Source organism: Stegodyphus dumicola, chromosome 6, assembly GCF_044657685.1.
Source record: "Stegodyphus dumicola isolate Sdum_Otavi_A_Nest chromosome 6, ASM4465768v1".
NCBI lineage: Eukaryota > Metazoa > Arthropoda > Arachnida > Araneae > Eresidae > Stegodyphus > Stegodyphus dumicola.
Window position 1 is genome coordinate 2,697,370 of NC_140773.1, and position 27,496 is coordinate 2,724,865.

General features: G+C 34.8%; 1 long non-coding RNA gene across 4 annotated transcripts in view; it reads right to left on the reverse strand.

Annotated features, from left to right (window-relative positions):
• Positions 1 to 761: 761 nt before the first annotated feature.
• LOC146996646 (uncharacterized) overlaps positions 762 to 27,496 on the reverse strand; it is a 71,381-nt gene continuing 44,646 nt past the window's right edge. For all 4 annotated transcript variants that reach the window (XR_015041441.1, XR_015041438.1, XR_015041442.1 and 1 more), the window contains one exon: positions 762 to 1,349. This is a non-coding gene — a long non-coding RNA (uncharacterized LOC146996646). The remainder of the gene's footprint in view (positions 1,350 to 27,496) is intronic.

The following is a 27,496-nucleotide window of genomic DNA, read 5'->3' on the forward strand; positions in this document are numbered from 1 at the left end:
TAAATCATAAGTTATAAATTAAAATAAAATAATTTGTAAACTTTATTATTTGCAAATTATTATGGTGACGTACATCAAAACATTTTAGAAGTTATTTTATATTAAAAATCAGGATTTATATTCAGATTTTCGAGAAAGCATCTTGCTGAATATCATAATTTTCGAGTATTAATTAATATAAGAATTAAGTTACTTGAATTGTGAGAATAATTGTTGTACTGTTGATTGCTACGAATAGCAAAGCATGTACAGAGAAATTTTACTTGCAAATTAGTAACTTTCTTTCCCTTTAAAATCACTTCACTAACTGATAGATTGACACTTTATACCGAAATTGAAGAATAGAGCTGCAGTATGTAAAACTAAGTAATTTCATTTGATTATTGATGATTTTAGAGTAAATGTTTTTTTCAGTTTCTGTCTCAAACTCTGGGGAAAAATTATGTATTTTTTGTCATTCTTAAGTATTAATAAATATGTATTTTAAATATATATTTACATATTCCGGATTATTTGCAATTTTTTATATTGTTGAGGAGATAAAAGACAAGGAAATTTCTTCAGGTTCTATTTCTTCAGGCATTTGTTGCTTTATTGTACAACACGTTTAAAAATTATAACAATAATACATAATATATAGAGCTTGATATTTGCAAGCAGTTTAGAGAAAGTGTTATAAGTCTCCATAAATTATTGCATTGAATCAGAACTTACTAGACTTTAAAAAAAAAAAAATACATATGTAACTCTGAATCAGCATGAATATGAGGGGCGTTTATAAGAAAAAAATTGCTTTCAAATTTTTTATTAGGCCATTAAATTATGTAAGAATATAAATAACAAAAGAAAAGTTAGGAAAGAGAGATTTTTCCCACGATGATATCAGTCGTGATATTGTGTTTAAAAATCATTACACTAATGTGGCATATCCTTTCATAACCGTAGCAAGTGATTTACAGACTTTTTATAAATTATTTACTCGTATTGAATCGGAGCTCTGTACAAGAAAACAGACTTTTTGAAAAGCTAGCACGCCTGTGAGATTTATCGATACCTGAATATGACTGATTTTTTATTTTTTTAAATAATATTACATTTCTAGTTTTGTTATGTGTATCAGCATCAATATTTTGTTTACAAACAGTTTCATATTTTATTTAATGTTTTTTAAATTATACAAGCATGGCATACTTTTCATTTTTCATTCAATTTTTATAATCAGAATAATAATAAAAAAGATCCCATAGGTATTTTCTAAATTTCGAATACAATGGGCAACGAATCCAATTTTCCTCACGTGTTAAATTCAAGTCTTGCTCGTCTTACAGCAGAGTGGCGATATCTTCTGTCTAGAAAAGAAATTAAATGATCCTTCTTAAATTAATAGAAAGATTTTTTTCTTTTTAAATCTTGCTGCGATAAGTAATCAGAGTTTTATTTAATATTTTATAGACATCTAATACAAATTAAATGATAGTAGAGGAATGTATGTGGCGTTTTCTGAGCCATTTATTTAAGTTTCAGTCACATACTATGCAATATATAGCATACATTAATGTATAAAAAGGTATACAAATAATTTGTTATTCATGCTAAGTATAACAAACATTGCTTTCTCTTATATTTTCTGTACTAAAATATGTAAGTTTTTGCATGTTTATATATAAGCATTAACCTAGAAGGGCTATTTTTCTCAAAAAGCATTTTGCGTCGAATCATTAAATGCGGTGAATCACTTTAGAAATTGTTGCCACCAAATATTATCGCCTTGTATTATATTAAAAAATTCAATAATAAATAAAATCCATGAATATATGCATATTTCTCAGTGTTAAAAAACAACGGTACCTAAATCTATCAAATTTTGAATAACATTGTCATCCACTCGAATATGTGGGAATTTGGAATTAGAAATTTTGTTTTATCAATTTCACATTTATTAAACTTGAACGAATTTTTTGTCAACGAACTCAACGATTGCAAACCGAGCAATAAAAACACTGTACGAGAGGGGGGAACATTTTTAGCTACTGCACCGGAAACTGTCTATCGGAAATTCTAAACAAGTTATGCTATTTTTAAATACATTTATCCCAAATACTCTCGAAACGTGTGTGTAAATAAATGAGAGCAACGTCCCCTTTGGGCGTAATATAAAATATGAAACGTTCAAACGTTTTTTTTTGGGGGGGGGTTGCTTTTTGTGTCAGATTTAGTAGTATTTGGTTTTACGTCGACATAACTTTCCTTAATTGCTTACTGCAATGGTTTCAAACTCAAATTGAGCCCGACATTTTAACAAAATATTCCTTAACTAAATTTTAATTTTTTTACTCAATATTTATTAAAGCATACAGTAATAATAATGATACAAAGCTCAAAAATCTAATTCCATCTACTTTCTTTCAAAAATCTAAAGAAAGTTGAAATCAGCAAAAATTACATACACTTTGTTATTGAAACCTATTGATAGCTAAATATGAATTCTTAGACTGATATTTATTTCCAATTTTTCTAATAAACTGGATTAATCACTAAATAAATTTTAATGTAATTTTAACTTCAAATAATACTTTTAACTTACATTAAAAATGAACAACCTATGAAAACTTTGCAAGTGGTACAAAATTTGAGATTAAATGATAGGAACCTTAATTTTTTATTTATTTAGTAAATGTTTCTTGAATGTATACAAAAAAATTTACTATATCAAAGATAAATTAATTTTCTCCATTTATAGATTTTTAGGACGTTACTCGTTTTCGTCAATGAAAGTAATGTAAAATAAAGCTCAGAATCATTAAGATCTTAAAAATTCTTCCAATAACAAGTTATGTCGTACTAATTTGCCAGAAATATATAAATAATAAAATTTCTTAAAGAGCCCCATGCGGGCCGCGAGCTGCCAATTTGAAATCACTTCCTTAATTGTGTAAAAGAATCTGATGTATACACCACAAGACTTCCTTGTACGGAATATTAAATTATATGCATTCCTTCTTGTATTTCATTTAAACTTATTGGACTGAATTAAATCTACTTCCTCGCACAGTAGAATAAATGCCGTCTTTAAAATTCACCATCTTTGTTTACCATAGCTACACTCTGACACCAAGTTCACTTAACAGCGTTACATTTCGTTCATATTATATAACTCAGAATGCACACAATTTATATCATCTGAAGAATTATCTAATCGTTGCCACATGTTCTATTCAAATACTGTAATAAATCTAAAACTATGATAAAAGAAATTAAGCAAATAAAAAAAAGGAAACGTTTTCACGGAAGATTCAGTATTTTTCATTCAATTAAATCAGTTCTCACTTCCCGACAAGGAACAAATACGTAAAAACTCAAAATACTCGTATCTATATTAAAAATTACGAAGTATGTCTTAAACCGTCATTTCCTCGAACAAATTCCGGAATGGATTAAGCATGATTTAATTTGCAAAAATAAAAGAAGGCGTTATCTTTGTTGTTGCGAAGCTAAGTTTCTCTAGATTGGCAACAAATCTACTATTCTGCTGTTTCAAATGTAAACCAGCAATGGCCGCCATCAAAAACATTGTTAGGCTTAGCGGCACTTAAACAACTTTAAAATTGTCGAGAATTCTAAAAATATTGCATGCAGATTTACTAAAGGCATAAAAACCTTAACCGGAAGATAAAAACATAATACAATCATTTTTAAAGCAAAAAATGTTCAATTTACAAACATATAAGAGTAAAGAAACTGAGATCACTGAGCCGGATAACAGAGTGGATATATATATAAATATATTTATATACGTTTCGTGCGGCCGATTGCAACCAAAATACGACGTGCACATCTTCATGTTATAGCAGTCCTATATACAAAATTTCAACGTTGTGAGGCTACTCGTTTTTGAGTTATGCGATATACGTACGTACAGACGCCACGAGAAATTCTCTTCAAAATTAATTTTAATTCAATTTTATAGTTTTGTGGAGGAAAAGCGTCTCTTATTCTGTTCCCTACTTACAGATGTAACGCAAAAACATCCTTAAATTGCATTCGATAGCGGTCATGATGGGTATTTTCGTCAAAATATGATGCCTGACACTTTTCGCGATTACAATACTTCCTTTTTACTTCGTACAAGGTAAAAACAGTGATAAATTTAAAATATAATGCACTTTACCAAAAAAATAATCATTAATGTTTGAAAGAACTAAAAATAGATATAAATCTAAAATTAAGCTCGGATTTAAATTGTTAAGCATTTAGAACTTCATTAATTCAGACAGTATAAATGATATTTTACGCTCTTTCCTATAAGATATTTTATCTTTTAGAAATAAGTGACATCGTTTGGCATGTAACTGTATCAAATTCTACGTTGTAGAAATAGGTACGTAATCTGAGAATTTCATTTGTTATTTGGGCAAAGGGACATTAGCACAAATGCCCTCGAAACATATATGTAAATGAAAGAAAAAAAATAATACCCCCTTCGGGCGTAATATAAAATCTAATATTTCTGTGTGTCTTTTTTAGGATACATGTTTAATATTTTATATTGAACCGCATATGAATACTTAATAATAGAACAGTAAAACTGAAACTTTAGTTAGGTTTGGTATAGTTACGGTTAATTACGGCAAAGCACACAAAGCGTTATCTGCCTAAAGGGAGGGATTCCTTCGTGGAGGACTTTCGAAGGAGAACTAGCTCGTATACACTTTACACATGGCAGAAGCCACGAAAACGCCCCATGCAGCCAGCCTGTTCACCTGGATTCGAACACAGATCGTTTGGCCGCTGATGGACCAAAATTTAGTTATATTCATGTTGTTAATTATAAAACTTAATAGTAAATGACATCATAGAAAATTCTCGAATCTTCAGTTAAAAATTCGTCTAAAACTTTGTGTATAAAACTGAGCTGATACTATAGAATGTTGATTCTAAGAAAAGTTCCTTCTGGATGATTAAAAATAAGTATGGAATGACTTAAAACATTCTCCTTGTGATACACAACGGGAAATGAACTCAGGAGACGAGAAGCTCAGATTTTTCTGCTTTAATTATTAAATGACGAGGACACCAAATCTCAGCGATCAGGATAATGATCTTGTATTTTGTTCCTTCTTCCAGCATGGCTAATTGGCGTAACGATAGCACACTGGCCGCGTATTCGAGAGGTCCAGGTTCGAGTCCTGGCGAGGGCATTAAAAAAAATCTGACTCCACAATGGTACCTAAACTAAAAAGATGGTTGGCAATAATTCATCACTACACTTTAGATTAGGTGGGAAATAATGCAACGATATACTGCGGATATAGGAGTGCGAGTTTCTGTAACATAGTGCGAGTTTGAGTAAAGTTTACAGTGCGGTGAAACTTAGGTGGAGTTAATGTTTCGTGGCTTTAGAGCGGAATAGATAGTGTTACAGCCGTGTAACGTAGTGCGAGTTTGTTCCGTGGCGTTAGAACGGGGTAGCGTAGTGTTAGAGCGGTGTAACGTAGTGCGAGTTTATATATCCTGGCGTTAGAGTAACGTAGTGCGAGTTTATGTTTCGTGGCGTTCGAGCGGTGTAACGTAGTGCGGATTTATGCTTCGTGGCGTTAGAGCGGTATAACGTAGTGCGAGTTTACGTTTCGTGGGGTAAGAGCGGTGTAACGTAGTGCGGATTTATGCTTCGTGGCGTTAGAGCGGTGTAACGTAGTGCGAGTTTATATATATCCTTGCGTTAAAGCGGTGTAACGTAGTGCGAGTTTATGTATCCTGCCGTTAGAGTAACGTAGTGCGAGTGTATGTTTCGTGGCGTTAGAACGGTGTAACGTAGTGCGAGTTTGTTTCGTGGCGTTCGAGCGGTGTAACGTAGTGCGGATTTATGCTTCGTGGCTTTAGAGCGGTGTAACGTAGTGCGAGTTTATATATCCTGGCGTTAAAGCGGTTTAACGTAGTGCGAGTTTACGTTTCGTGGCGTAAGAGCGGTGTAACGTAGTGCGGATTTATGCTTCGTGGCGTTAGAGCGGTGTAACGTAGTGCGAGTTTATATATCCTGGCGTTAAAGCGGTTTAACGTAGTGCGAGTTTACGTTTCGTGGCGTAAGAGCGGTGTAACGTAGTGCGGATTTATGCTTCGTGGCGTTAGAGCGGTGTAACGTAGTGCGAGTTTATGTATCCTGGCGTTAGAGTAACATAGTGCGAGTTTATGTTTCGTGGCGTTAGAGCGGTGTAACGCAGTGCGAGTTTGCTTTGCGGCGTTAGAGCTGTGTAACAGCGAGTTTGTTTCCTGGTGTTACAGCGGTGTAACGTAGTGCGAGTTTGTCACGCGCCGTTAGAGTGGTGTATCGTCGTGCGAGATTTTTGCAACGTAGTGCTGTAGCGGGGTAACGTAGTGCGAGTTATGTAGCGCGATAATCCGTTTGGCTCCTGCTTAACTTCAAAGCGAGATCATGCTTTAAAAGCCCGAACTCTGGTAAATCCTAGCTATTCTAATTTAGTATGCTTTTTCACTTTCCTTAGAAGCATAACTAAACTCCATTTTAGTAAAAGCCCTTTACCAACGCTTTCCAGTTCCTATCCCTCCTTATTTGCGCCAGTTGGAGTCTAGCTTCAAGGTAATTGAAACAAGTCTAAAACAGAAGCAGTTTGTTTCTATTTTAGTTAAAGCATCAAATCGTTCATCTCCACAACAAATCGTTCATCTCAAAGCAACAAGCAAGAGGATGTCCACAGGGATCGTGTATGAGCGCGGGCCTTTGAAATTTCACTTTTAACCGTATTATCGACCATCACTGGCCTGCTCACACACAAATCGTAGCATTTGCAGACGATGTTGCTTTCATCATCAACGGCCGCTCCAGAGAACAACTCCAGGAAAACGGCAATAGTACCCTTCAAATTTTCAACGCTCTATGCAAAAGAATAAAACTACAGATCTCGCACCAAAAATCGCAGGCACTGATTGTCCACAAACCACGTCGAACTATTACTCGAAATCCCACATTTAAAATAGACAACCACAGGATCCGATGCGTGGAAATGATTAACTACCTCGGCCTCACCATTGAATACCTCACTGGCTTCAGCACTTACACAACAAAAAAAAAACTCACCACTATGAAAATAGCACAAGCTCTGAAGACAATGCGTGGTTACTCATGGGTCTTGAACCACCGAATTACGAAAATACTACTTACAACCGTGGTGAACAAAATCATATATGGAGCCGCTATTTGAGCAATACCACAATATTGAGCAACCACCAGAAAGTTGCGAGCTCTAAACGCCATACAAAGACCTTTCCTTATAAATATCGCCAGAGGATTCTCAACTACCTCTAACAACGCCCTACAGACACTGGCATGTGTGCTTCCGCTCCCAATCCAAGCACAAATGGACGCAATCTCCACAATAGTCCTCCAACTCAAGAAAACAACTAACTTTAATGACACCACATTCCACCCAACAGACTACGAAGATCAGCCTAAAAAGTACGTTGCTTTGAATCTTCAAAACCTGCACTGCATTTTCGACAAATCACCACCCACAACGGAATACACGGCTTTCACTGACGGCTCAAAAATCGAACAAAAGGTTGGCAGCGCTGCAACCATCCAATATAACCTTAGCTCACACAAATGGCAAGGGCACCTTACATATCTAAACAGCGTGTACTAAGCTGAACTGACAGCAATACTCTACAGTATGCAAGAGCTCCACCAACTATCAACGGATACTGTCCATATGGTCAGGGACAGCCAGTCATCAATCTATGCTATTAAAAATCCCTGCACAAATTCACCAATAGCCCTTCAAATACAAACAATTATCAATTCCAGCCAAAAGAACTTCGTTCTTACATGGACGAAAGGTCAAAGCAATTGCGCCGGCAGGTCAAAGCAAAGCAGGCAGCTCTCGAACAGTCAGGTACTACCATCCACCTTCCATGGCCACGCTCCACACTGAAGTTTGCTCTAAAAGTGACGGCCAAAGAAGAGTGGCAGAGACAATGGGATCAAGGACCGCAAGGCAGAAGGACGCATTCACTTGTCCCATGTGTCGATACTGAGCGCACCGTTTATAATTATTATCTCTCTCAATATATCTCTGATCATGGACCGTACCCAAAGAACTTCTATGAACGAAAACCTTTCAGAGTCTGAAATATGCGTTTGTGGCAATCCGGGTGATCCAGACCACTATTTATTTCAATGCCCAATAACAGAAGACTATCATATCCGCCATCCCACAGCACCAGGAACAGACTTCAAACGCTTCTTGATAAAGCACCGGAAAATCCACATTAGTATCAAAAACATAATTGACACACTCTACCGTCACGGTTTGAAACTGTGTACTCCATAACTGTTTTAAGTGCTTTTTCTTCTCTGGTACGAACGCCAGTTTTCCAATTGGGGTGCCTTTATAGTCATTGCAATAGTTTATCTTAGTGTATCAATGTCAGTACAGATTTAGCACCTAGACAATACGATCACAGTTATGCACATTAAAAATGGCATAACTGGATCTGATGAACTCTACTGTATGTATGAACTGTCAATGAACTGTGAACCATCTATGTACTGCTACTGTCCCAATAACATCACATTAATATCACAATAACTTAGCCAAGATAATAATGTTTAATGTTTTTCCATTCAATTCTTTTTTTTATTTGTGTTTATTTGTGTACATATATTTATATTTATAATTTCACCATCGACTGTAATGTATGGTATTGTATTTGTAATGTCATTGTCATCAGCAACTGTATCTCCCGTACCACAAGTTCTCTATGCCCTAATGATTAACGTTTCAATTAACAGTGATGCGTGGCGTAAGTACGCCCTGTGGAGGTGTTCATCTCAAGAAGGTTAGTGTGAAGGAGCGACACCAGTTCTGCCAATGGCAATGTATTTGTGCTTCCCACAGTCCTGTCCTGTTTCTATTTTAGTTTCTATTTCGCAGTGGCTAGCGCAGCTGCACCACATGTCCGGCGTTCCATACCCGGGCTGGGCAAGGTTCACTCACCCTTTTATTCCTTGAGTGGCTCGATAAAATGAGTACCAAGTTCGCTTGAGGCTAAGCACCGGGGGTCCTGCGACAAGCTGACCACTTGTCCATATGCTCACACACAACTCGAGACCCACAGTCAAGAAAGCAGATTTCGTGCACTGCAAGCCTTGGCCCACTAGGGCTACTTTAACATATTTTACATTTTTAATTTTGCTGAAAGGAAATGAGTGATGAGTTACAAAATGTCGTAAAACGTTTTCCAAAACGTTTTACGACATTTTTGTCTGAATCTGTAAAACATAAGCATAACAGCTTTGATTTAACAAATGATAAATATCCTTCTTTAATAAATGAAGTGTAATAAGCAAAATTAGCGAAGATAAAACAAATTGTTCATTACAGCAGGTTGAACCGCTATGATATTCTAAATATTGGAGAAGAGGACAAACTTATAGCTAAAGTCGCTGAACACTGGTAGTTCGGTCCGAGGTTCGAATCCCGCGAACGGGCTGGCTGCATGGGCGTTTTCGTGGTTTTCCCCATGTGTAACGTATATACGAGCCAGTTTCCCTTAGAAAGTCCTCCACGAAGGTATCCCTCTCCTTTGGCAGATAGCCCTAGTGTGCTTTGCCGTACTTAAATAAACCAAACCTAAACCAAACTTATAGCACCACCATCTTCAGAAAATAGTGTTGCTTGATGAAAGTGTTGTTTGATTTTGCAGAAAAAAGTGATGTGAAGATTTCCCTGCTAAGTATAAGGATAAGGATAGGGGGACGTGGGCACTATGCCTCTACCATACGGTTAATTAGTATAGCACCACGTCCACCATGATCTAGATAACCCTTAAGACAACACTAATTCAAATACGTGAGTACATTATTGAAAAATGACCCGTAGGAACCCATAAAAGTTTTTTTATTCTATGAAAGTTCAGGGTTTTTACGGACAATTGGCCTACGAAGGCCAAATCTCCGTAAAAACCCACTAGTCTACTTAAGTACCAAGAGTGAAGACACACTAGAAGTACCTAAAGTGTAGAGAGACTAGAAGTACCGAAAGTGTGGACAGACTGGAAGTACCGAGAGTGCAGACTACAAATACCGAGAGTGCAGAAACACTAGAAGTACCGAGAGTGCACTTAAGTACTACATAATTACTAGACACACTAATAGTACCCAAAGCGCAGAGAGACTAAAAGTGCCGAGAGTGCAGACGCACTAGAAGTACCGAGAGTGCAGACATATTAGAAGTACCGAGAGTACTACTTAAGTACTAGACACACTAATAGTACCCAGAGTGCAGAGAGACTATAAGTACCAAGAGTAATTTTAGTCTCTTTAAGTACCAAGAGTGCAGACACACTAGAAGTACCCAGAGAGCAGACACACTAGAAGTACCCAGAGCGCGGACAGAATAGAAGCACTGAGTGTGCAAACACACTGGAAGTACCAAGAGTGCAGACACACTAGAAGTACCGAGAGTGCAGAGAGACTAGAAGTACGGAGAGTGCAGACAGACAGGAAGAATTTTGCACGCAGGGAAATGGAGGACATAGGATTGAATTGGATTATTGTAATTTGGCACAAAACCTGTCAAGGTTATCTGCGCCAGACTAATGGTAACAATGCAATTAGTCATTTGTAAAAACTTCCAGCTTAGGTAAGAAGAGACAGATTACAGTTTATGATAAGAGCTGATATCTTTTAAAAAACAGGTTAAAGTCTATTATAAAAGCCAATGTCTTTTAAATACAGAAACAAATTACGATGATGTGTTTTTCCAATTAAAATTCCTAAGTCCAGTTCTGAACAATTAAAATGTTTTTGGCGAAAATAATTAAAACTCTGGCATTCCACCAAGATATGATAGACTGTCAGATCTGCATTGCAGTTTGGGCAGCTGGGATTCTCTTCTCCCTTCAGAAGATACTCATGGGTCAGGCGACAATGGCCAATTCTCAGTCGAGTCAAGAGGACATCTTCCTTTCTATTAGCCATACATGGCCAGTATCCAATGGTGGGTTTTACATTTCTCAGCTTGTTATATACTTTGTCATCCCATTACTTCTGCCATTTGCTGAGGATTTTGCTTTTGACAAAACCTTTGATGTCTGCTAGTGGAATCTGAAGATTGTACATTGTGGTTGCGGTTTTAGCTGCAATATCCGCCAATTCATTCCCCTTAATGGCAACGTGTCCAGGGATCCACGAATATAGAATCTGGTATCCCCGAATTTTTAAAGAATGATTCAACTTCAGGAGGAGGACATGGGAAAGCTTTTCAGTGTATTATAATAAAGGAAATCCGAAAAGAATATGAAATAAATTATATTTTATAAGTGTTTAAGCAGAAAAAGTGTAAAACGCCCGGAGAAATTTGACAGTAGACTGACCTTATATTCGACGGCATTTTACTGTCTTAGTGCTCCAGGTATTGATTTCATTATATTCTATATTATAAAAGTGCGTCGCTCATCAGCGCAAAAAAAGGTCATCATGTAAATATTCCATCAGATGTTTAAGAACATATCTGAAAAAAATGTTATTTTATTAAATGTGTATGAACACAGTATATGGTCTGCAAAATTTGCATGTTTCGCATTAAAAAATATTTGAAGTTATTGTACACTAAAAGGATCTAAATTTTATGGTTTATATGATGTATAATTTATATCTTCTGTACGAATTAGCAATGTTTTTATAGTTATGAAAATGTGTATTTATGAAATTCTGTGTGTTTTTTTGCACGTGTAGTAAGAACAGCGCGTTTACCGTTAACATAATAAAGACTGTTCAAACATCTTTAAAATGTATGGAATTTTGAAAGAAGACGATACCAATAAGTCGAATAATCCTTCCAAACGAAAACTCGCATTTACAAAAAATGCAAAAAATTAGACAAAGATGCATTCTTCTGAAACACGTTTTCAATACATAATACAGAGGCTGTTCGCACATGTTTTAGACGATTTTCGTATGCGGTAATAAAAAATCGTTTGCTGCAAAAGAAGTATATGTACTATGCTTTTAGAAGTCAAGATTATCGTCTGTGGCTTGAAAGTTTTGTTTTTATTCAAAATGGCGAATTTAACAAAGCAGTGGTTCGAAGGCTACATTGACACTCTTTTCGAAGAGAAATATGCATACTCCGTTATCCATAAACGATGTGAGAGTCATGGTTTTGTGATATCTAAAGCGTCGATAGGTAATATCATCAACAAGAAAGAAAAAAAACGTCAAATTGGAGTCTCAAGTGGGACAAAAATTCCAAACAAGTATCCAAGGAAAAAACGGACATCTTCGACTATTTCAAAGATACGTTGTTTAATGTTAAAAGAAAAATCCCCCTAGTCAAAGGACAGTTGCAAAATCATTAAAATGCTCGGTGTCCACTGTAAACAAAATGATAAACGTTGATTTAATCTTAGAAAGCGAAAAAACGCAATGTGCATCGTCTTCTTCCAAAGCATATCGCTCAACGCAGGACACGCTTCAGAATTCTATATGAGAAACACTTATCCAAAGAAAAATGGAAAACAATTGTCACAATAGATGAAACATGGGTGTATTTTAAGGACTGTAACAAAAAAAGAGCCATTTATTATCATAAAAGGGGAGAAAAAATTTAAGTACATGGTTCAAAGAATCGAAAGAAAGTTTTCTAAGAGATTCATGATTGTTGCTGGTTTTTCTTATAATAGCAAGTTAAAAATAAAGAGAGTGCAAATAAAAATGTCAAGATTAACTTCAAATACTCTCAGGAACATATTTTATCGCCAATTTTTTTGAATGAAATACCATCGCTTTATCCACAGTGCCATCAATCTGTGAGACTCCATCAGGACAAAGCTAGCAGTCACACATCAAAATCCACTGTAAATTTTCTAAAAGAAATGGAACAAAAAACTGGTATCAAGGTCATACCCTTCACTGATATACCTACTAAATCTCCCGCTGTGTCACCTATGGATTTGTGTGCTTTCGAACTTTTAAAAACTGCATTATCTAAACATTGTTCCCAAACCCTAGCAGGACTCTGGAAAGCTGTTCGGGAGGAATGAGATAGAATATCTCTTCTGCCACTTCAAAAAGCATTATTATCCTAGAAATTGCGGTGTCGAAAGACAGTTCAGAATAAGGAAGATTCAAATAGAACATTTAAAACACAAGAAGTATATGTAATTTAGTTTTGTGAATACAATATACATCCTCTAAAAAATGTGTGAACAGCCTCTGTATTCGTTTAAAGTAGCGCTTCTCAACCGCTGGTACGCAAAACAAAAATTAAGTGGTACGCATATAAAGTACTTTTAACTATAAATTAAAATATCTCGTGAATAAAAAGAACACCCGGGAAAAATTTCCTAATTGAAGATTTCAAAAATAACACCTTTGTTCACATTTGCCGTAACCGTAAAACATTATTTAAAGGCATTTCAAATAAAGCTATATGAATTTATTCGCACAACCTATTTGTGTAAACAAAGATTTTCTTCCATGTTATATTTGAAAAACAAATACAGAATAAAATTAAAAGTAAATCCTAATTTACCCTTAAAACTAAGTGATCTAAGACTAGACAAAGAAATTGACCTCTCCTAAACTGGCACAAATTTCGCACTAAATTTTAGAATTAAAGTATAACATAAATTTTGATATTGTTACGTTTTTCTTCTGACACCAGTTGTTACGTTATATCCTTCCTTCAGGTTCGTACGGGGTTCGTAGATTTGGAGTGAATAACGACGACACTTGATGAAGTATCGAAACACACTTTATTAGTCAGTATTGTCAGGACAGCTCCACGTTTTACAGTCCTCGATGAACTACTATAAACACGCTGGAACTATCAGCAACACAGCCTTCACAATTTCAGGCAATAACGATGGAGACAGCTTCCTGCAAAGCACCAGAGTGCAGCTCCTGACTCTGCTTGGTCGTTCTCAGAACTCCACGTACTCTTAAGACTCTCCACACTACAACTCGCGATGCACTGGACGACACACGAGCACAGCTCCCGACTCTTCGGTTCAGTCGTTCCCGGAGCTCAGCACGCTCTCTCGACGATGCACTAACCGCGATACACTAAGAGACTCCTTCGGTGCACTCGACGACCCACTCGGCACTCGTTGCCCGGCTGTCAACTCGATCGACTCCGCACGGCTCGCTACACGAGGCACACTTTCTGAGACACACTCCCTCACTGCGGACCAGCAGGGTTTATATAGCTTTCGGCTTGTGTGCGGGAACATTCTGGGCTAAACTGGTAAGAATTCGTTCCAGAAGGTTCTCCATCCGTCCATAGTATGTCGCCAAATGGGTGATTTCTCGCCAAATGTGGCAACCCTACCTTCCCTTGCCATTTTATGGCAACCCTAAAACTGCTTTGCTGGGAAGCTACCTTACCGCGCCTTAACATTTCGTAACAATATTTTCATGTGTGTATATTAAACACAAATAGCCAATACGTTATGCAAAAGACAAAATATATTTTTCATAATACTTCTATTCAGAATTTAAAAAATGTAGTGGTTGTACTAAATTTTTTCAATTCTTTGTTCAGATGACATTGCTCGAAAGGTTGAGAAAAGCTGGTCTAGTTAGCTCAAAACGAACTTCATACATCTGCAAACTATGTTAATTGACGCAATTTATATGTGTTGTGGCCGTGATAAAATGGTTTCACGTATTGTGAACCATATTATGTCACAAATGTGGAAAACGCTGAGTGCGCGGAAGAAATCGTGGACGGAAAGAACTCCTTGGTGGAATTGAGGACTAGAATAAAATAAGAAGACAAGTAAAAATGGCACATAAACGGACACAAAAGGATTGATATTCCGCGTAAAATCGAATATAAAAGAAGAAACCCAGCAAACTATAAAATACTTATCAAGCGTATGAGGAAAGAACGTAAAAATTCTGATTTTGAGAAATGGGAATTATTATAATGGATTCTTTAGAGTTACCCCGCTAAAATGAACAGAAAATAATTATTGAGAGAGAAAGTAAAGGCTCCGACTGCGTCCATTGGGGACAATTACAAATTATCGAAGATATTTTATGTCTTAAAGATTTTAATGAGGATATAAATGAAGAAATTATGTAGCGGGACGGGGTCTGGGTCATAATCCCGACAGCCGAAATCCCGACAAGCCAGAATCCCGACAGTCGGAATCTCGACTGTCCAAAACCCCGACAGGGCCGAAATCCCGACAACCCAAAGTCCCGACACGGTCGAAATCCCGACAGGGTCAAAATCCTGACAGGGTCAAAATCCCGACAGGGTCAAAATCCCGACAGGGTCAGAATCCCGACAGGGTCAGAATCCCGAGTGTCCAGAATCCCGACTGTCTAAAATCCCGACAAGTTAATATCTAAATACAAACACTCAATTTAGCTTAATAAAATACAATTTTAACTAACTATTACATATTACTAATTAAAAGTTTAAATCAAAAAATCATAAAAATTATGTCATTACTTAAAATAATTTTTAACAAATTGAAATGACCGTTAAAATTTGAAATGAAGATTTATAAAATTCTTTTTATTAAGAAAAAGAAAACATCACTTACACATGCAAACGACATATTTACAGAGACACATTGTGAGCGATAGCACGAAGATATTCCATCACAGGTCGATTATCACGATCGTCCACAACAGTCATAATTCTCCTTTCTCTGTCATCATCTACCTTTCTACGTTTTCGTTGTTCTCCGCGAAGAATGCATTCAACTTGGTATTCCACATGCTCCTGTACTTTTTGAAATCCTATGATGTTATAAACGCCAACATGGCCCGTCCAATTAAGGTCTCCCATCTTCTGTGTCAATCCTCGACAGCATTTTGAGTGCGCGGAGCATTTATAGCTGCCTTTTCTAGATCACTAATGATTCTAGATGGCCTCAGTTCAATATTATTTTCTTCAGCGAAATCAATTAAATCTTGGAATAATCTTTTGTAATTTTTTTCAGATTTGCTATTCATCAAAGCATATACTAGTTGCAGCTATGGAAGTATGTTAAGGGGTCATTAGGCCTTATTGGGATTTCGCCCGTGTCGGTATTTTGACCCTGTCGGGATATTGGACAATCGGGATTTCGACCCTGTCGGGTTTTTGGCTTGTCGGGATTTCGGCTATCGGGATTATGTCCGGATACCAGCGGGACGAAGACTGTTTATAATGAAATTTTGATTGCCATGAAAAGTCTACGGATAAGGTCTAATCCTGGGTTGGATAGGATCGGGGCTACTTTGTTGAAGATATTGTTTGAGAATTCTCCTTCCTTTTTCATAGTCTTATATAATAGACGCTTGAAGATAGAGGGGGCGGAACTCAGACAAATCTCACTGCCACCTGTAAGGCGCTTAAGGCTGTTGCCAACGACAGGTGCATCTTACGCTCCTTGCCAAAAGGAATTTCGTGGGCTTGGGCTGATGTTACTGTCAGACAAATGAGCATAAGTAACAACAACAAATAATTTTTCGACTTATTCTCTTCGTAAAAACTAATGTTGCCTTTTTCAATTCGCTTATGTAATCATTTACATCGTAATTTTTTTCGCCCGGCGGGCACTATTTTGTCTTTTTTTGACATTGGCCACTCCTAAGCCGGAAGTGGTGGCCATTACTTTATTGTGGAGGCTCATAATAAGCGGCCACAGTTTCGTCCTATGAAGGGACGAACAGTTATAACCGTGCCTTCTCCAGAAACTCGAACCCGGGCCTTTTGCTATCGTAGTCGTCTCCCCTAACACTGCTATATCATCTGGGCGGCCTTACACCCAAAAAATGTCAAGCCAATACAAAATACACCTGTATTGGACATCAAAAAGTTTAAATTTTAGTTTACTGGTATATACTGAGCAAAATATGTTAAAAATTATCATATAGGTCGGCTGAAAGAAAACCAGTAAATATGAAAAACAGAAAAGCGTAAAAAATGGCGTATGATTTCATCACCTTCGATTAAAAGCTTCGCTACAGCAGCTATAGAATTAAAATTGTAAATTAGGATCAAGATTGTATAATTTTGCCCAGATTTTTGTGTATATATGTAATTAAGACTTGTAATTACATAATAATTTAAACTGTATAATATTTTTACAATGCTCTTATACGTATTGATACTTTAAATTCCCCAACAATTTTTATAATTATGTTTTTGTATGGTCGCGTTATTATGATCGCTTCATGGTTGAAAATGATTATTTGTTCATTTAAATACTAATTCTGTGTATTGAATTTTTGCTATTAAAATAATTTACTCAAACATGCGAAGGAGACGAAACGCAGTAAAACCCGAATTATTGCAATTTTTTGAAGTGTTGGTGTATGTGATTTTGGCAAAGAATTATCTGCCTAAGGGGAGAGATCCCTTCGTGGAAGACTTCCTAAGGGAAACGCTCATGAAGCCAGCCCGTTCGCAGGATTCGAACCTCGGAGCGAACTACCAGTGTTCAGCGACTTTGGCGTTAGGCCACTGATGGACGCAATTTTTTGAGGAAAGGGTTAATTCTCCTTGATAATGAGACCTCTTCCGGCTAATGGTCATTACTTTATTTCCTTTTTACTTCCTTGTACGAAGTAAAAAGGAAGTATTGTAATCGCGAAAAGTTTCAGGCAGCATATTTCAACGAAAATATCCATTTTCACCGCTATCGAATGCAATTTGACGATGGTTTTGCGTGATATCTGTACGTAAGAAAGGAATAAAAGACTCGTTTCCTCCAAAAAAATTATAAAACTGCTTTAAAATTAATTCTGAAGAGAATTTTTGGTGATGTCTGTACGAACGCATGTACGTACGTATCTCGCATAATTCAAAAACGAGTAGCCTCAGAACGTTGAAATTTTGTATGTAGGACTGCTACAACATGTAGATGAGCACCTCATATTTTGGTTGCAATCGGCCGCACCAAACATATACAAATATATTTATATATATATCCACTCTGTTACCCGGCTCAGTGATCTCAGTTTCTTTACTCTTATATGTTTGTAAATTGTACATAATTGTCAACAATTTTAAAGTTGTTTAATTGCCGCTAAGCCTGTTTTTAATGGTCACCATTGATGTTTACATTTGAAACAGGAGACTAGTGGATTTGTTGCCAATCTAGAGAAATTTAGCTTCGCAACAACAAAGATAACGCCTTCATTTATTATTTAAATCATGCTTAAACCTTTTTGGAATTTTTTCGAGGAAATAAGTGTTTAAGATTTACTTCGTAATTTTTAATACACATATTTTGAGTTTTTTATGTATTTTTGCCTTCTCGCGAAGTGAGAACTTAGTTAATTGAATGAGAAATACTCAATTTTTTTACTGTTTCTTTTTTGTTTTCTTTGCTGAATTTCTTTTATACATCATTCCAGCTTTATTATAGTATTTGAATAGAACATGTGGCAACGATTAGATAATTCTTTAAATGATATAAGTTTTGTGCATTATGAGTTATAATATGAACGAAATATAATACTGTTAAGTGAATCTAGCGCCAGAGTGTCGCTATGGTAAAGAAATACTAGAGTGAATTTTAAAGAATGCATTTATTCTATGGCGGTTTATGCGCTGTCGGCGAAGTAGATTTAATTCAATCCAATAAGTGTAAATGAAATGCAAGAAAAAATGAGTATAGTTTAATATTCCGTACAAGGAAGTCATGTGGTGTACACATCAGATTTTTTATGTACGCACTGTTCTGCCTTATTTTTATGTATGTACTGTTCTTTTTCTTTCTTAAAATGTGCGATTTTAATGCGTCCGATTACTAATTTTAGAAGTTTATTACAAGTTTTTAATAGCAGTTCTTTTAAATTCTAATATTTTGTAATTTTAATTTGCTACAGTTTTACATTTCCTTTCCTAGGAGAAAATCATAAATAGAAAATTAATAATTACATATATATGTTACTGGCAAAGTTTGAAATCCAGCATTCTATAGCAAGGCTTCTTAAACGTATTTCAAATCCCTTTTTAAAAATGAGATTTTTTTCCCCCCTACCCCAAGAACACCATAATATTTACGAAAATTTTGTAGGCCCCCCATGATCATTGCGCAAATCCCACGCACGCGTAACTGAAACGTTCAATTTTTTTCACTTGTGACTGTAATATACTATTGGAGTTTTAGGTCATTAACTTTAATTTATGCTTTTAAGACATAAAAACACGTGAGCATTTTAAATAGGTAACAGACGAAATGACAGCGTCACGTGCAAAGCAAGGAAAATGAACGTTTATATTATAAAAAGAATGCTTCGAAACGTTTTAGTTTTTTCTTTGTTTGTATTGTCTAAGTTTTATCTATTTTCAGATACACTGTGTAAAAATATTTGGTAATTGTAAAATTATTATAATAAGTCAAAGAAATATTAAAACTGCTAAAATTTTTGGCGACACCCCCTGCTGTAAGTCCCGGGACCCCATGGGAGCTGCGACCCACAGTTTAAGAAAACTCTGTTCTACAAAATCCTAGGCATTGTATATAATGCTAAAACTAGCCTGCGATGTGAAACGATTCATATTTCGTACATTTCCTAAGCACGTTATATAATGCCAAATAACAAACCGGCAAAGTATCAAAGACATATTCAGATTCGGCTAATCTTTGGAATATGGTAACAGGTAGTTTGGCGACATTTTGGTAAAGCGATAAACGTTACTAGCTAGGACTTTAGCAGTGTACATGGATGTAGTCAAGAGTGTGCGCAATGCCATTTTTTTGCAATTCTGGGATGTTTTTTTAAGTGAAAATAGGTCGACCTGTACATGGATGATACCGTGTATGTGCAATTCGTAAAAACGCGGCAAGCAGTGGGCGATTCTTCACTTTGTCCCAATTTCGCACCTAATCTTCGTATTGATTATGCATTTTTGTTCCATAAAAGTTCTAGCATAAGCGTAATTCGGCTAGCAGATTGTTGGAAAAAAATGTTGGAAATATTGAATTAAAAAAAAAAAAAAAACATGCCTTTACTTCGTGAAAACAAAATGGCGTCCAAACAAAAACTAGCAAGCTGCTGTAGCAGAGTTGGTCGCCAAATTTTCGCCCAAAAATCGCCAAGTTACCATAATTCAAAGATTAACTCAGATTCCTTTCGAAGAATCAAACTACTTACCAAAAGTTAACAAACGATGTAAAATGGCCAAAATTACTACTAAGAAGGAATCACTACTGATTGCCGCTGATTCGCTAGAATGCGATTGTTTGGACAAAACAAAATTGCATTTATTTATCGTGTTAAAGAAAGCGTCAGCACTATACAGTTTTATTCACCAACGCGGAGTTACTTCCGGTACTTGATCAAAACTCATTCCAGTACCGGACTCGGACGAGGTGACAAAAAGTTGAAAGAAATTACAACCAAATACACAAACGTTGCACATAATGATATTGAACTGTACAACCACCTTTGCGAGCCCTGCCAGAAAAAACAAAAAGGTATTAACCCCTTGGGTATATTTGACGTCTGAAACACGTCATTCACTTTTTTTCTCCTAGGAGCGGTTGACGTGTCTAAGACGTCAAACCAAAAATTAAACTCTTGGGTACATTTGACGTCTGAGAGACGACATTCACTTGTTTTCCCTAGGAGCGGATGACAAGTCTAAAACGTTATTTGAGGTTATGCACAATTCTATTCATTTCATTGTAGCTTGTATCAGTCATAATAGAAGAGGCAATTACAGTGTTTCGGTGAACATTATTTGCGATACACTGCCCCATTATGTCAAAAACAAGGAATATATTTTATGATAGTGATAGCGAAAGTGACTTTGAGTAATCTAAAGAATTTTTTAGTGATCCTGAAATTGACAATTACAATGAAATACAAAGCGAAGGTGTTGAAGACGATATTGAACTAGAAAATGATGACAATTGTAATATAATATCAAGGTTTCGAAGACGCACAAGACGTCTATCGAGCAGTGATAGTGAATCTTCTCGTGAATCAGTATCAGTGGAATGGATTTTGGAAGAAGAAAATGTAGCCGATATAAAAAAATTTTCTGAAATATCTGGAATTAATCCTTTGAGCCTGCGTAGACTAGGTGGTGGTAATCCTACGCCTTTAGATGTTTTGAAAGAAGTCTTGAATGAAGATTTTTGGGACACTATACTAGAAGAGACGAATAGATATGCCAGACAAGGGATAGAAAAAAAAGGTTGTGTTAAAAAAAAAAAAAAAAAAAAAAAAGCTGGTTTCTTGTAAGTTCTGATTAAATGAAAGCTTATATTTCATTATGCATCTTGATGTCGCACATGAAGAAGCCAAAAATGCATATGTATTGGTCAAAACGATATGCAATAAGTACTCCAATTTTTGCCAGCACTATGGCACGCGATAGGCTTTTGATATTTCAAGCTTTCTACATTTTACGGATAATGAAGAGGAAAATAAAGATGACAGAATAAGAAAGATTAGAAATATAGTGGATTACCTAAATACTAAATTTTGTTACATTTATACTCCTAAAGTGAAGTAGCTATTGATGAATCGAACCAAAAATTATATCCGTTCCACATGCAAAAATTTTCTCAAATAAATCCGTACCCAAGGGGTTAAAAAGGGAATTATTGTGAAACTTGCGACTGTTTCCAATTTCCATTGTCAGGTAAATCTTATCGATTCCCAGTCTGAGCCGAGCCAGATAGAAAATACAAACTGATTGTGGTATATCAAGATCATCCCACCATCTTTATTTTTACATATTTCGAACAACAGTTTTTTTAATGGCACTCTTTCATTAATTTTTCAAACCGACATTAGACTTATCGTAAACCTTTTTTCATACTTTCTACAGCATTTGTTATTCTATAGAATGCCTAGATATTATATGCAATGCCTAGAGACAGTGTGTAATAATTCTCATACTTCCCACGTTCAATCGTCCGGTATTACATACAATGCCTAGGCATTCTATAGATGCTGATAACATATACGCACACACAGAGGAAAAGATAAAATCGCAACAAATTGAAGATAGCTTAAAGATTCATATTCGTCTTAAAATCCAATATCCCCAAAGGCAAATTTAAGAGAAGCATACTGAAAATATCTAAGCTTTAAAATCGTCCGGCATTACGTACAATGCCCAGGCATTCTATAGATGCTGATAACATATACGCACACACAGAGGAAAAGAAAATCGCAACAAATTGAAGATAAAATGTCAAAATTTTAAAAAATAACTAGACAAGTAAAAACGTATCACTTTACTCTTCGTGCAACTCTCACAAATAAGAAGCATTTTCTTATATCTTAACCTAACATCCAAATCTTGGACACTTTTGTCAATAAAGTGCACATTTAACAATACTGAAATTTTATAATTATACTCGTTTCGAAATCAGGAGGCTTCATTGAAGGAAATACGAAACAGGAACTTTTGTCAGTTTAAAAATTAGAAGTAAAAGGACAAAGTCTTAAAACTATACCTTTTTTCTTTTTTTAAGAATATATTTTTATCTTCATAGCTATTTTAGGAACTTAAAACTGCTGAAAGTTAACACTGAAGTATATCTTGTATAAATGCTACATAAATAGAGAATGACAGCTTAAAGATTCATATTCGTCTTAAAATCCAATGTCCCAAAAGGCAGATTACTTTTCAGCAAAAGAGAAGCATACTGAAAATATATTTAGACGCATTCTTCAGTTGTTCCTCCTGAACATAATTGCTTCCAAAAATACATCTGTTCTGCTTAAACGTGACTTTAAGAAGCAATATCAGAATTTTTAAATCTCATAAATATGACAACTGTGTTATAAGTAGAATCTCCAAGTTGTTTAAGTCTGTATGATTTGTGTATGAGCGAATACAAAAACCAGGAAAAATAAAAGAATTGGAATATATAAACAAAAAATATGTTTTTTGAAAGTCAACATGAAGATCATTGCTTGCTATAGTAACATCACAATGAATTGCTCCAGCGACGTCATAGGTTATTGGAGATAATAAACTTGGTTGTTTGTATTTAGTACAAGTTTCGGAAAATAGCGTTTCATTATTACATTTTGGAATCTTTAGACCCTTGCACCAACTTTTCAGAATGCATTACGTTTAAGTCAGCTAGATTTAAATAATCACACCTTTCATGCCACAGTTTCAGTTTACTGTTTGATTCATTTGCATTACTCTTTCCAACATCTGAAACCTCAGTTACATCCTGTTACTTCACAACATACAAGCCATTTTGCTTCGTTGCATGCGAGACTATGAGTTTATTTTTTGTCTTTAACACACACGCATGTTTCTAAAGTAGACATCCATTTTTTTTTGCGCATGTACATTTACGGTGCGTAACCAAGTTAACAGAAATTAATTATCTTTTTAGATTGGAAACGTAAAATGCATCATTAAGTATTATGCGTTGTGAAGTTTTACAGGGTTCATAGCCACATTTTAGTTAAAAAAATAAGCACCTATAAGCACTTTTCAAGCACATTTTAAGGAAAAAATAAGTACCTGTCTAATTACATTATACACAACTGCATAACCTTAAAAGAAAAATTAGACTTGTAATTTAAAATATGAGTAATGCAATATTTATTAAGAGAATAAACATTACCTCAACTATGGAAAACAATTAACTTTTTTTTAAAATTTTAAATGACAGTTCAATTCACAGAATTAGTTTACAATGAGAGAAAAAAAACTATGCAGAACTAAACTATATAACTAAATTTAATGATGATATTTCAGTTGAAAATATAGAAAATAAATAATAAGCCATATTAATTGTATTCGTTTGGCATCTAATAATAAATACAATTTATTTTTCCACTCATATTAATATTTAAATAATTTAACTTAAATCAAAATTCTGAACATTTTCTAAATTTTCATTGCATAACAGTTTTTCCTTAACATATATCAAAGTAATTTAAGTAAAAAAGAGGCACATTTCTGAAATCAGAAGACGGGATATTGCTTCATGCAGTCATCCTTTAACAGTAAAAGCTTAACTAACCCGCATACTCGGAAATTCCCGAATATTCCGGATAGTAACTGGAAAAAGGGGAGTGGGGGAGATTGTAGCAGTTCTTTAGATTTAAATTTAGGCTAAATAAATGATTTTGACATTTCGATATGTGCATCATATAAAAACCAACGGAACTGAGAAATATTCTGCTTAGAAAGCACAGTAAAACTCTTTCAAGTGTTCATAAACAAATCTCAGACTGAACATCAAAATTAATTATTAGTGCAAAATACCGCAAACGTTATTGCACAATACGTGCGACGTAATTCTTCCATATGTGATATTACGCAATCGGAATCAACACCTGCCGGTATGGTATTCGGAGAAAAAAGAACTAAATAAAGGAAAAGAAAGAGACTTACTAATCTGGGGTGTTTATGATTCTAATTTTCAACAGACTGTATTAAATTTCCGGAATAGACTCAATCTTCGCTTGGGTTGGGTAGACCGCAAAAACTTTTAGTCCTATTCAATCCAGATTGGACAGTGACAAAAAAAAAAAGTCCGCTGCTTCAATATTAGGAGATTTTTGCGGAAAAACTCCCAACCTCCGTACTGTATAATGTATTGGCAAAGAAAATGAAATTATTTTGACTATTCAATTACTTTCCTTTTATTTAAGCCATTCCGAATATTATTCCTTAGAAAGCTAATCTGTGTAAAAACACACCCATTTTTGGAAGTTTATCTATACTTCAGCAGTTACTGCAACTATATTATTATAAATATTCATACATATGTTCATAATATAAGTATAACGATCATAATAAACACGAATATGAACTGACTACGCGGAACGAGAATGCAAATTATTAAAATCTTGATAGAAATTCAAACGTGTGTAGTATTTGGTTGGGAGAAAAGGAATACCGAATGTACCAGAATTTTCTACGTTTTCGCAAATCTTTGGCCAACAGAACGACGTGCACCTGTCTGTACTCTCGCGCGCACCATAGGTTACGTTAATGCAGAGGAACATGGAGGTAGGAAAGGGAGGAGGGGCCATTCCGCGCTAGAAGTGAAGCACTGCTTTGAAGCTTGGGTCACCAGACGGGGTGTTCTTTGTTTACATTCAGAAGCTCGCTTGACAAGATTCTGATAGTATTTCGACACACGACAGTTCCATAGAATTCGATAACTAACAACAGCGATTTTGATTATGAATTTGTTTTATAAAATTCTAAGCTGTTGAACTACAAAAATATAGATTTTAAGAAAATTGCTAAAAGAGATCTGCCAAAATTTATTTTCTAGATGATTTGAAAAGTTTGAAACTTGATGGCTAAAGGTAAATATAAAATTATGCATGTTAAAATATTTGTAATTAGGCACATAGGTCAGATTAAGTTTTTATTAAATAGAGTAACGCATGCAAGGGCTATCTGCCTAAAGAGAGAGATGCCATCGTGGAGGAATTTTGAAGAAAACTGACCTTTGAGTGGGTATTAAAAATAATACTTATAATTTTCATTCAAATTATATTCATATATATTTTTTATGTAAAACTTTCGGGTGTATGTTAAATTAGTGTAAATTACTTTACACGAAAAATATAGTGAATGCACAGGAATTAAAGATTTGCACATGCCGGAAATGATAAATAGGAAATATGTATGGGTATTTATGCATGTGCTTGCAAAAAGCATGTATCTGCCTTTGACAAAATACTTAAATATTCATTAAATTATTTATAAATGTATTTGAAATGAATTTATTCACTTATAAACAACTGTGAAAGTACTGTGAAGAAATCTAATGATTAAATGTATCTAATTTATAATGATTGTAGGTACTATTCGGTTTCGAGGGCCGTAAAAAAATTGCAGCGAAAATGTACGCCAAAAGCGCCAAATCTAGCAAACGCGCCCATTTAACAGCGCGCCAAATCTAGCGTACGCGCTGATTTTAGATTGCGTAAGTTTATATAGTTCTATATTTCTTAAGACGCCATTGAAATACTAGTTTAATTTTTAAATCCTTTTTTGATATCCTATGGATTTAACAATTTGGGAATTGCCCATGACGAAAACTCGGCAATAGAATTTTGGGTAAAGTGCAGAATCACGAACTGCTTGACGCGTTTTTAAGAATTGCACATTGTCGGTATCCATGTGCACATCGACCTATTTTCACTTAAAAAAAATCCCAGAATTGCACAAAAATGGCACTGCGCACATCTTTATCTATGTACACATCGATCTATTTTCACTTAAAAAGTAAAAGAAAACTGACAAAAATCCAATTGTTTTTACCTTGTAAAAAGCAGCAAATAAGTGAGCGATTCTGCACTTTACCGAGAATATTTTCAAAGAAAAGGCATCATTCATTATACAATACGTTTGAACAACCAACGAGATGAAATTATGCTTTAACGATAAATCGATAGCGAAATAGCGATGCAGGCATCTATTCAGTTATGTTTAGCAATTTTTATATAAATTATAGTAATGATCTGAAATAGTTATTTACTCTTATGCTTCCATTCAGTCATGTTTAGCCTTTTTCATGTAAATTATAATAAAAAAGTATTATATGAAATTAACCTTTCATCTAAATTAAAACATTAGTTTGAAATAGTTATTTACTATTATACTTCCTTTCTTGCCGCAATGATTAGGGTTGCCGCAATTATTTTTGGCAGCATTGGCATCAACAATAGTTTGGCGATTTTTTACGGCCCTCGAAACCGAATAGTACCTGATTATAAATGTTATCTAAATATATAATAACTTTAATATTGAATTGTAAACATAAATTGAAATCCTGTTGACAAATACGTTATAAAACTATTTAAGCAAGAATTGTTCATATTGGAAAGCAATCTGTTAAAAGGTATTGTAAAGCAAATGCTATGAGATGCGCACTTAAGAACGTAATAAAGAGTTTTGGAATATGTATTGTTGAAATGAAGGGTAAAAAAAAAATCTGATAAGTATAATTAAAAGAATTATTCCCTTTACATTTTATAATAACTCAGTTACAAGTTTTAAATAATACTTAAAAAAAAAACTTATTTTATTCCCTTTCAGAAATGTTCAGAGAAAGTCAAATACTATTTAATACCTATTTAATTATTAGGAATTAACGAAATACTTATTTGAAGTATTTCGCTAATTCCTAATAATTCTCTAATTTAAAATGAACCGAATAGAGCATTAATTATAAATTGACTTACATTTTTCGATTTAAAAGAAGCCAAAAAATCATGTCATATTTAAGAAAGTATTTTAGGAAGAAGCTCTATAAATAGAAAAGAAATAATGCATAATTTTAATATTAATAATAGAATAAACTTTGATCTTAATTTTTGTACCTTAACCGAATAAAATCGAATTACCTTAATTTTTTTTTCTAATGTAATTAACGAAAACTTGTGAAAATATTTCATTCAAATTAAACCATTCTGAGAAAACTGTCCTGTGAAAAGTATAGCATTTATTTCCGTTCAGAATGAAATGTTGTTTAAAAATATGTTGTTTTCACATACTTAGGACTCTGA